Source organism: Petaurus breviceps, unplaced genomic scaffold (genome assembly GCF_028583685.1).
Source record: "Petaurus breviceps papuanus isolate PSGF00001 unplaced genomic scaffold, PetGlider_PUasm1.0 126, whole genome shotgun sequence".
Taxonomy (NCBI): Eukaryota; Metazoa; Chordata; class Mammalia; order Diprotodontia; family Petauridae; genus Petaurus; species Petaurus breviceps.
The window spans coordinates 80,164,319-80,175,143 of record NW_027185655.1 but is presented as its reverse complement, the minus strand read 5'-3'; the positions used below and the strand labels follow the sequence as shown (position 1 = coordinate 80,175,143).

Sequence of the window (10,825 nt, the reverse complement as noted above, 5' to 3'; positions counted from 1 at the left end):
CTACAATGGTACACAGACCTCTGTTCCCCTCCTGATATTTCTCCTAGAGTTGCCGAGCAGCAGATACAATATAATTCATTCCTCAGCCCTTTCTGAAGCCACACTGACTCTCAGGTAGATGAAAATCTTCCAGGTGAAGTATCAACTTCTTGAAAAGGACTATGGCAAGAATTTTGCCAGAAATTACTTAGAGAGAGAATCCTCTTGTGATTGTCACAGGGCCATCTATTCCCTTTACTTTTATAGATATGGACAGAACTTTTGTATGAGCTATTGACCTCCTACCTTGTAAATCTCAGCTGGAATAGAATCATCAGCAGGTGCTTTGCCACATGAAAGGAGCCTAATTGCATTCAAAACCTCTTCTTCAATTGGAACTTTAGACAAAGAGGGATTGTCTTCAACCAGAGAGGTAAGCAGTCAATGTTTTCAGCATTGGTTATAATCTCTTGAGCACAGAAGTAGAAGTGTTCATCCCATCTATCTATCATCATGTCCTTATCACAAATCAATGTGTCTGAGTCAGCACTGAGTAGCTGAAATACACCTTAGCTCTTTGACCCATAAATAGCCTACAGGGTATCATAAAAGTGCTTTGGATTATTACTATCAGCATAAAACTGAATTGCAGATGCTTCTTTTTACTTAATCAAGAATACTGCATCTCTCTAAGTTTTGCTTGTACTTAGCTTTTGATTTAATTAAACGCTGTTTTCATATTGTTGGATGAACTACCTTATTGGTAAAGTCTGTGAAGTTGACATTCTTCTCTTAGAAGCTTCTGAATTTTCCTATTATTTTCATCAAACTAGTCTTGACACTTGTGATTGTTCTGATCCACATTCAGTGCTATATACCAAATCTCTGGAAGCTGCTCACTCTTTTTCTGCTCCACGGTTGCCACCTGTGTGTTAGCTCAACTTTCTCTCCAAGTTACCAACAAATCAATCTTGTTCAGAGAAGTACTCTGATCTGTTGATATTAATTCTTCTGTTAGTCATTTTGCCTTGGACAGACTGCTTTTGTTGAATACAAATATTTAGCTCGGAGAGTATCATTCTCACATGACTCTTCTCTTTAAAATCACAATTTATTAAATGTTAATATTTGCTACAAAGTTTCAACATCCATGAATTTTTACTGTGTTTAGGCAAATGAAAGATAGTGTTGGTGATGAGAAAGGTCATGAGAGATTCAAGTCTTCAGAAGCAAGTGACCACTGCTCTTGTTGTTTTCAACTCCATTCTTCTCTAGGATTCCCTGCCATGTCTGGTGGTCTAAGCCTACTCTAGCATTAAAGAAACAAAGAATTATAAGCCTGTCTTCATTTGACCCATTGGTGATGAGGTTCTCCAGGTCTTCATAAAATTATTCTTTGACCTCATCAGAGATTGTCATGGTGGCAGCATAGGCACTGATAATGGTGATATGACATTTCACTGCAAGTGGGAATCACATTGTCATGAAACTTTCATTCCCTCCCTTTGGCAGGCATACAAGCTTCTTCACTAGATTTATTTTGATTGCAAAACCTACACCAGCTTCATGGTGCTTCCCTTTCCTGGGGCCACAGCAGGAAAATGGGTATCCAGCTCTGACTTCAGTAAGCTGGACTTTATTTGTCAGTCTTGTTTCACTCAGGACTGTTATTTGGATGCAATACCTGCCAAGTTCTCTTGCAACAAGAGCTGTTTGTCTTTCAGGCCTCCTGGATTTTGTGTTATCAACAAGTCTGTGCACATTCCATGTTAAATTGTGAGTGGAAACATCTTTGCAAAAGTTTTTGTACATTTGCTTTATAAGTTTTGAAATCAAATGGAATCCCTGCCTCCCATTGTAATCAGTCCATGGATGGGTAACCAGACAATTTTTAGGGCACATTTTCTATCACCTTCATCACACCAGAAGGTGAGCAGGGCAATCATTAAAAGGCTGCTCAGGCACCTGGGGTTTGCTTTATCCCACTGCGGCTTCCAGTGGGAAGATGTCCCAATTGCCTGGACCATCTGTGTACAGGGTGGTGAGAATAGCTCCCGGTGTATCCACAGCTGCTGATTCATCACTTGTCTGTTGCCACAAGACTTTTAGATTTGCAAAATGGTTAAATGGTATAGATGATATCTTGTGATTTGTGTATAAATTGGCTTTAAGTGAGGCAGAGTAGTACTAAGTTATTGGTTTTTCTCTTCTCGAGGTATCACAGTCCAATAGCAGGACAGAGACAAGAAAATTGCTGATGGACTGGGATATGCTGAATTATATCAAAGTCTTTGCTGTCTAACCAAGTTTTTAGCACTCCACAGTACTGCTTCACCTGGCTTCATGGCTGTTGGAACAAATTGTTCTCATCTGCCCATTCCACGAAGGAAAATTTTTGCACACTTGGGCTAGACAATCCCCTAACTTCCTGATGGTATTCAGATCCTTTGGTTACCTTCAGCCTTGTTTAGGCTGTATGCCAAAATAGTTTACCAGGGTGTGGCTGTTGTGCATGCTACAGCTTCTTGGAGTCACAGGTAAGAGTTTGGTGGATCAGGTGGACAACAGAGGTAGAAAGAAACCCTCAAAAATCGCAGCAGCCCTCACACCACATGTACTAGTTTTCCCTGATCACACCTTTCACCCCATTAAAGGTCTAATTTAAGAGTTGATTTGTACAAAAATGTTTAGAGGATAGGGAGTAGGGTTAATAATTGAAACAATTAGGAAAGTCCTCTACTGAATCACTTTAACTCTGAATCTCAGGTTTCTTATCCATAACACAAGAAAGTTGGAGTTGATGGTTTCTGAGTTCCCTTCCAGTTCTATATTCATGATCCTATGACATCAATTCTAATTTTAAAATCCTGTGACACTATAAGTCAAAGATGAGTTGTAATCTGCATTGGTGGAGGAAATTTTCAAATACAGAAACCCCAATGCCTAGGAAATAACAGTTCTTTCATGTCTTGATGTTAGTTAGTCCAGTTATTCTTGTAAATTGTTCTTTGATTTTTAAAGATATAGTAGTTATCTTGAAAAATGATGGTGCCATACTAAGGACTTATCTTGAGTTCACATTTTGAAACAAAAAGGTAATTATGAGTAACTAAAATAAAGAATATTATTCACAAGAAGGAATCTTGAGAAAAGCTATATCAGATATTGGTAAAGGGTAAGAACTTGGTCATTTGAGGTATAATATTGAAAATAATCCATTTATTTCTATCATTAAGGCAACTAACCAATTAATTATATTTACTGTACATACTATTACTAAAGAATCAGTGTGTTCTTTTCACTGAACTTATTTAAAAAAAATAAACCTCAAGGAGGGCATTTTGGAGAAAACTGATTTCTTATAAGCATTGAAAATATTTTGCTCAACTTACAACTACACAAAGGGTAGAAGGATCAAAAGCTCCAATTATCATTTTATTATGAAATCAGTTTTAACACATATAATTAGAAGTAGTTTTTTTAATATTTTGTTCACTGATTTTTTTACAGCCAGCCTCCTGGAAAGCTTTTCAAATGTTGTGTTAACTATTGGTTTCAAAGCCTGTGTCAGATGACTGGTACCAAAGACATGAAATCAAGTGAATTATCTGTATAAATACCAGGTAAAGAAAACATATTGCCTAAAGACAATGCCTAGCACAGTTCCTATAAAAAAAGAGTTTCATAAATGCTGATTGATTGAATGCATGGTTCATTAGATTTAAAGGCATTAGGAACCTCAAAGGTCAGCTAGCCTGATCTATTTTTAAGAAGAGGAAATTAAGGCCCAAAGAGGTTGAGATCTGGCAAAAATCAGAGCCTGAATTTGAACCCACATCTCTTAATTGCTATAAAAGTCCATCCCTCCACACTGCTTATAAATGAAATCATTTATTGACATCTGAATTTTATATTATAGGTTTAAATTTATGATACATATGGTCCAAGAGAGTTTTGTTATTGTTAAAGCAATTTTCCAAATCTAGTTTCTATATAGAAGATATAAAACTGATAATGATAATTCCACCTGTAGTTAAGAGGACTGACACAGAAAGTAAGATGTGATTGCCTGCAGTCACATGGAGAATCAGTCAGAGAAAGGACTTGAAAATAGTTGTTGCTGGCTTTGATGTCAAAGCTCTGTCTACTAGAGCAAATGACTGGAACTTTATAGAAGGATAAACAAATGATACAGAGAAAATTTTCCTTCCCAATTTGAATCATAGAATACCAAAGTTGGAGAGATACCAGGTAGGGCATATCTAGGCTAACCCATACACACAAAAGAATTCTCTTAATTACAAATTGGCAAATAGTTGGTTACTCTCAGTTTAAAAGCAATCCAAAGCAGCCATTTTCTCTTTTGCACATTGTTATTATGTTTCCACAGATCCTCTTCTCTGAAATTTCCATGCATTGCATCTAGCTCTTTCCCATTTTATTTAGGGCCACAAAAGTCAGGAATCTGTGAGAAAACAAATAGTAATAATCAAAAACCTCTTGCCACATCTAATACAAGAATTCTTAGTCACATAGCATAAACTCATGCAGCCCTACATACTCAATTTTTCTTAACCCAATCGATTCTAATTTGGACTAGATAACTATATTTGGATCATGCAGAAAGCAATGTTTTGCTTTCAGTATTGCTCTATAAATATGGATCTATATTAAGTATACATATTCCCAATTTCAATTCTGGATTCAATCAGTACTTCCATTGCTACTTGAAAGTGTGTAACCCTTTCCTACCTCTCCATTTGCCATTCCTCCATCCCTTTTAATTTAATGAAGTACAACATTCCTCCCTATAACATAAGCTTCTTGAGGGAAGGGATTGTTTTCCTTTTATTTTTTATATTCACATCCTTTGACCTTAGTAAATTATTTGTCACATACTAGGAACTTCATAAATGTTTTCTTAGTCATCCAACTATTCATTCTTTTTTTTCTTCCTTTCAGTTACTTAGTCATTCTTGACTCCAAGCACAATCTAGGAGTACTATTTTTTTTAATCATAATTGAGTAAATTATAAATATTTCAAAATAAATCATCTTTAAATTATCCTTTAGCTCTAACATTTAATTTTGTAAAATATATAACCCCATATATATCCACCAATTTGCAGATCATTTTTCATTGTATCTTGGGCCATATCCCTCCCTTCCCCAACACATCACAGAGAGTGTGTTCACATAGTTCCTGGCTAAAATTACCAGGAGACTGTTAATGAAAGAATTTACTGTTCTGGTGTGACATTATAATTTTTATGGCCATCATGCTGTTTTAGTAAAATGCTGAGGCAGGTAAAAGAATCAGTTGCTAGGTGGTATCCCCTTGGCTGTTAATCTCCAGTTGGTGTTGTGTGACTCCAGACAGAGATGGAGATATCAGGTCCTTCTCTACTCCAGTGAAATTGTGACCTGGACCACATGATTGCAAGTTTAAGGCAGGTCTGCCTTGGCCTCTTTGGTATTTGATCTTTCCTCATAAACAGGATACACAGGTGAACCTTGGTCAATCATTGAAACTTCTGGAATCTCAGTTTCAGTTTGTAAAATTAAGGGATTGAGCTACAAGGCCTGGAGATGCTTCTAGCTCTAGATTTTTGATCCTGTAATCCCATAGGTACAAATTACTTGTTCCATACTGAATTCTTATTGTAAATTGAGCATCTCTTTCAGCACCCATCCTTGGCGAGAAAAATCATTCCATGAGGTGACATTGATTATTTGGTTCTTCTTAGCAAGAATAATTCTGCTTAGGATCATGCTAAACACAGTAAGTTTGAGAACAGAGGGAGCATTCAAAACCAAAACCAATGTTACTTCATTTCTCATAACTCCTTACACATCTCCCTGTACCTGTACTATAAAATGTGGGATCCTTATCTTATATTTAAGGCCCTCTGCAATTTAGCTACAATTAGTCTTCATAGTCTTAGATAATTTTATTTCATGTACTTTTTATTCCAGTCAAAATGAAATAACACTAACATCCCACCTTCCCTAGAATCACTATATTCATTCAGAATATCAGTTATACCTGCTTTGTATTCCCTCCTCACATGTTTCTTGAAATCTTTTCTCTCCTTATAAGCAACTTGTATATAATAGTTTCAAAGTTTCATATACAATCATCTTTTTTTTCTATTCTACTTTGTTGTGGAAATGCTTGATTTATTCCTTAAATTCATAATAAAAGATTAAAAAGATCAACTTATTGCTTTTGGCTTCCAGCTTTGGTGGCGAAGGTGCAACTTCTTTTGGTCTTCTGGAATCCAGGTTCATCTGACATCAGCAGCCACCCTACAGTGTCCAGGTCAAGTCTCCACCTTTGTCACCACTATGCCACCCAAGTTTGACCCAAATGAAATTAAAGTTATGTATTTAAGATGCACTGGTGGTGAAGTTGATGCCACATCAGCTCTAGCCCCCAAAATTGGTCCTTTGGTTTTGTCTCCCAAAAAGGATGGTGATGACATTGCCAAGGCAACCGATGACTGGAAAGGGCTAAGGATCACAGTGAAGCTTCCTACTCAGAAAAGACAGGTTCAGATTGAGGTTGAACCTTCTGTCTCAGCCCTGATCATTAAAATGCTAAAGGAACCTCCTCGGGACAGAAAGAAGCAGAAAAATATTAAACACAATAGAAACATCAGTCTTGATGAGATTGTCAACATTGCTCGACAGATGAGGCACCGGTTCTTGGCAAGAGATCTCTCTGGAACCATTAATTGTGACAGCCCAATGTGTGGGCTGCAACATTGATGGCTGACATCCTCATGATGTCATTGATGACATCAGTAGGGTGGCTGTTGAATGCCCAGCAAGTTAAAAGCTTCAAAGGAAACTTGCAATAAATTTAACATTTGACAACAATAACAAAAAGACCTATTTATGTATTTTTAAAAAAGAAATTCTCTTCCTTCAAATCCAGCTGAGGTTGTACTTCCTCCACCAAGCTTCGGATAGTCCTCCAAACCAACTGGGATTAATAAATCCTTATATCCTTGCAGTTATTTTTTAGGCCATTTTGTCCTTATCACATTGTTCCTAGTATATTGTTCATTTTAACTTAACTTGTTTGCTTCTGTGCTGAACAGCTAAATTCCATCTTCCAGATTAGATTAATATCACCTGCTTTTTTTTTTTTTTTAAAGCAATTGGGGTTAAGTAACTTGCTCAAGGTTACACGGCCAGTTATTTCTGGGTGTGGTGCTAAGTATCTGAACCCAGATTCGATCCCAGCTCATCCCAAGTCTGGGGCCAGTGCTCTTACTCACTGTGCCACCTGGCCGCCCCTACATCACCTGCTTTAACTCAAATTTCAAAGCAGTAGTTTACTCTTTTGATTGATTGGCAAGATTTGACAGCTGACTATATGTGAAGATGGAAAAGTCTAGGATAATATTGAGGTTATCAAGCTGGGATAATTGAATGATGTTAGTGACTTGAAAATAGTGAAATTTGGAAGTAGGGAAGGCATTAGGGAAATAAGGAATTTAACTTTGGTTAAGTAGCAAGCAACTAAGTCTGGAACATAAATATTTTCATCACTGATGCTCTCTCAATTAATTAAAAAAATGGTATAATTTCTGCTACATCCTCCCCATCCCTCTAGATAGAAGCAAATCGTGGAAATAATTCTCTAATAAGCCATTTATAAAGAAACACACACATATAATTATACTATGCTTCCTAAATCACCTGCAAAAAAAAAAAACTATGAAATGTCAGTTTTAGAAATCCATATGATTAAGGTTAGGAACTCAAAATCTCTGATCCCACAAAAGCCATATGAGCAAGTTATGTATGAGACTATTGTGAATTCTCACACTCATAAAAATAAGATTTATTACCCCCAGCAAAAAAATAGCAGTTGGCCAATCTGAAAATTACCAGTGACAGAATATTACTAGAAACCATGTTACTTATTTCAGTACTTCTGGCACTTGTAATTTCATTCATGTGGGTACTCTATCAACCAGTTCATACTAGAGATGAAGATATTTATCAGAAGATATCCTGCATGAATTGCTGGGCTACAAGAAAATATTTATCACCCATCAATTAACTTCCTTCTTTTATCATGTTCAACTACACTTGGCTACTATTCACATAAGTAGTTTTTCAAACAAGCAAGGAGCTTGTTGGCTTTGACACTATTCTACTACTGGAATTCCAATTTCTTTCTTCCTTACTAGATGACACCAACTTTCCTCCAATGACAAGTGCCTCTTTTAATTGTTTAATTGGAGTTCCATAGTCTCCTAGTCTTCCACTAAGAAAGCATTATCATCAACTGAGAGGTCTGAGTGTAACGCACTCTAAACAAACTTTAGAGCTACAGAACCCACAAAGTTACAGAGAGAAATAAATCTCCCTCTTAAGAAAGCCCAGCAGGTCGGCACAAAGCACTCTGGAATCACAGGGCAGTCCTGCCTGAGCAGTGGTTTTAGCCCCAGGGTAGTCCTGACCAGAAGCAGATAGAGCAGACTTCCGGAGAGTAGGTCACCAGCAGCTGTAGTGGTTTCCAGACTTCTCAATTGATGAATGCCAAAGAAAAAGTAAAAGGTTGGTGTAGAATTGGTTGACCCAGGCTATGGTCCAGCTGCTACCGCCAGAGCAAGAAGTGGAGAAGGCACAACGGCTACAGCGACTGCTGCATGGCTGCTTCCTGAGCTCCCGGCCTGCAGATTGTAGGGGGACCAAACAACCATTCAGAGGCTAAGTGCTCTTAGCTTTGCCCTGCTTGGATCAGGATCACAGTCTTGGTTGGTGATTGCTGGGGTGTGTGACCATTGAGTCAGAGTGTATGAGGGCTATAGTGAGGTCACCCATCTAATAGCTCTGGTAGCTGAAAAATACCTAGCAACTTCAGACACAGCTCTCTCCTTTCCAGAAGCAGAGTTCTACTCTGCAAAGAACTCAAAAGTCAAGTAATTGACTGGCCAAATGAGCAAGCAATGGAAGCACAAACATGATAGAATCTTTTTTGGGGAATAAAAGGCATCAAGATATGGAGTGGGAAGAAGACATCGAAGTCAGAATTCGCATATCAAAAGCTCCCAAGAAAAATAAAAAGCCAAATATGCCAGATTGAAAAGGAATTTCAAGAAGTCACTGAAGAGAATAATGCCTTCAACATTAGATTGGAACAACTGGAAGCTAATAACTTTATAAGAAACCAAGATACTATAAAACAGATGCAAACAGATGAAAAAAATAGAATGCAATGTGAAATATCTCATTGGAAAAACCACTGACCTGGAAAATAGATCCTGGAAAGATAATCTAAATGTAATTGGACTACCTGAAATCCATGATTAAAATAATAATCTAGAAATTATCCTTCAAGAAATTCTCAAGGAAAATTGCCATTATGTTTTAGAACCAGAGAGAAAATAGAGATTGGAAAAATCCACCAATCACCTCTTGAAAAAGATACCAAAAAGAAAATACCTAGGAATATCATAGCCAGGTTCCAGATTTCCCAGGTCAATGAGAAAATATTACACCTAGACAAGAAAAAACAATTTGAATATTGTGGAAACCATCAGGATAAACAAAGCCTAGCAGCTTCTACATTACTGGATTAAAGGGCTTGGAATATGATATTCCAGAAGTTAAAAGACATAGGACTAAAACCAACAATTACCTGCCCAATAAAACTGAGTATAATGCTACAGAAAAAAAAATATGGTCATTCAATGAAATAGAGGACTTTCAAGCATTCTTGATGAGAAAACCTGAGGTGAACAGAAAATTTGGCATTCAAATATAAGAAGCAAGAGAAGTATGAGAAGGTAAAACGGAAAAAAGAAATCACAAGTAACTTATTAAAGGTTTTTTTATTCTTATCGTATTTATATTATGTATATTTTATTTTATTATTTTAATTTATTTTTAGATATATCATAATATGTTATAATAAATATAAAATATAATCAATTATAATAATTAACATAATTACATAACAATAAATACATTATTATAAAGTTTTAAATTTACATTACTTAGTGGAAAAAGGATAATTGTAACTCATAAGACTTTTCTCAGTATGAGGATAGCTGAAGGGAATATATATATACACACACTTATATTGAAAGAGGGCATGGGATGAATTGAATATGAAGGGATGATATCTAAAAAAAATTAAGAGGAGAGAGAGGAATTTATTGGGAGAAGAGAGGAAGTGATAGCTTAGGGTAAATTATCTCAAATAAAATAGGCAAGAGAAACCTGTTACAATGGAGGGGAAGAGCAGGAAGGTGAAAGGGAATGGGACAACTTTATTCTCATTGAATTTTGACTAAGGAAGGAAAAACATACACACTCAGTTGGGTATCAAGTTATAGGATAATAGAGGTATAGGGGATAGGAGGGGGAAGGATATAGGGGAAGGAAAATTGGGGGAGAGGGTAGTTAGAGGTAAGCATTTTTGAAGGGGGATGTGGTTGTGGGAGAAGGTGGCATGAGTGGGGGGTGGTTGGGATGTAGGGAAGCGTAGTTGGTCTTTCACAATATAACTGCTATGGAGGAGATGTGGGTAACGACACATTTACAACCTATATTGAATTGCTTGCTTTCCCAGGGGAGTTGGGTGAAGAGGGAAGAGGGGGGAAAATCAGGAATTCGAAGTTTTAAATAGAAATGTTTATTTTTTTTTTTTTACGTGCAACTGGGAAACAGGATATACAGGTATTGGGGTATAGAGATCAATTTTGCCCTAATAGAAAGTTAGGTGGGTAAAGGAGGAGGATATAAGAAAAAACATATAAAGGGAAGAGGTATTCCATAGGCTAGCTGTTTTTGGGTAAGGGGTAGGGGAAAGATGGGGAGA

General features: G+C 36.8%; 1 pseudogene; it reads left to right on the top strand.

Annotated features, from left to right (window-relative positions):
* Nucleotides 1-6,327: 6,327 nt before the first annotated feature.
* Nucleotides 6,328-6,750, top strand: LOC138171166 (large ribosomal subunit protein uL11 pseudogene; annotated as a pseudogene).
* The last annotated feature ends 4,075 nt before the right edge of the window (nucleotides 6,751-10,825 follow it).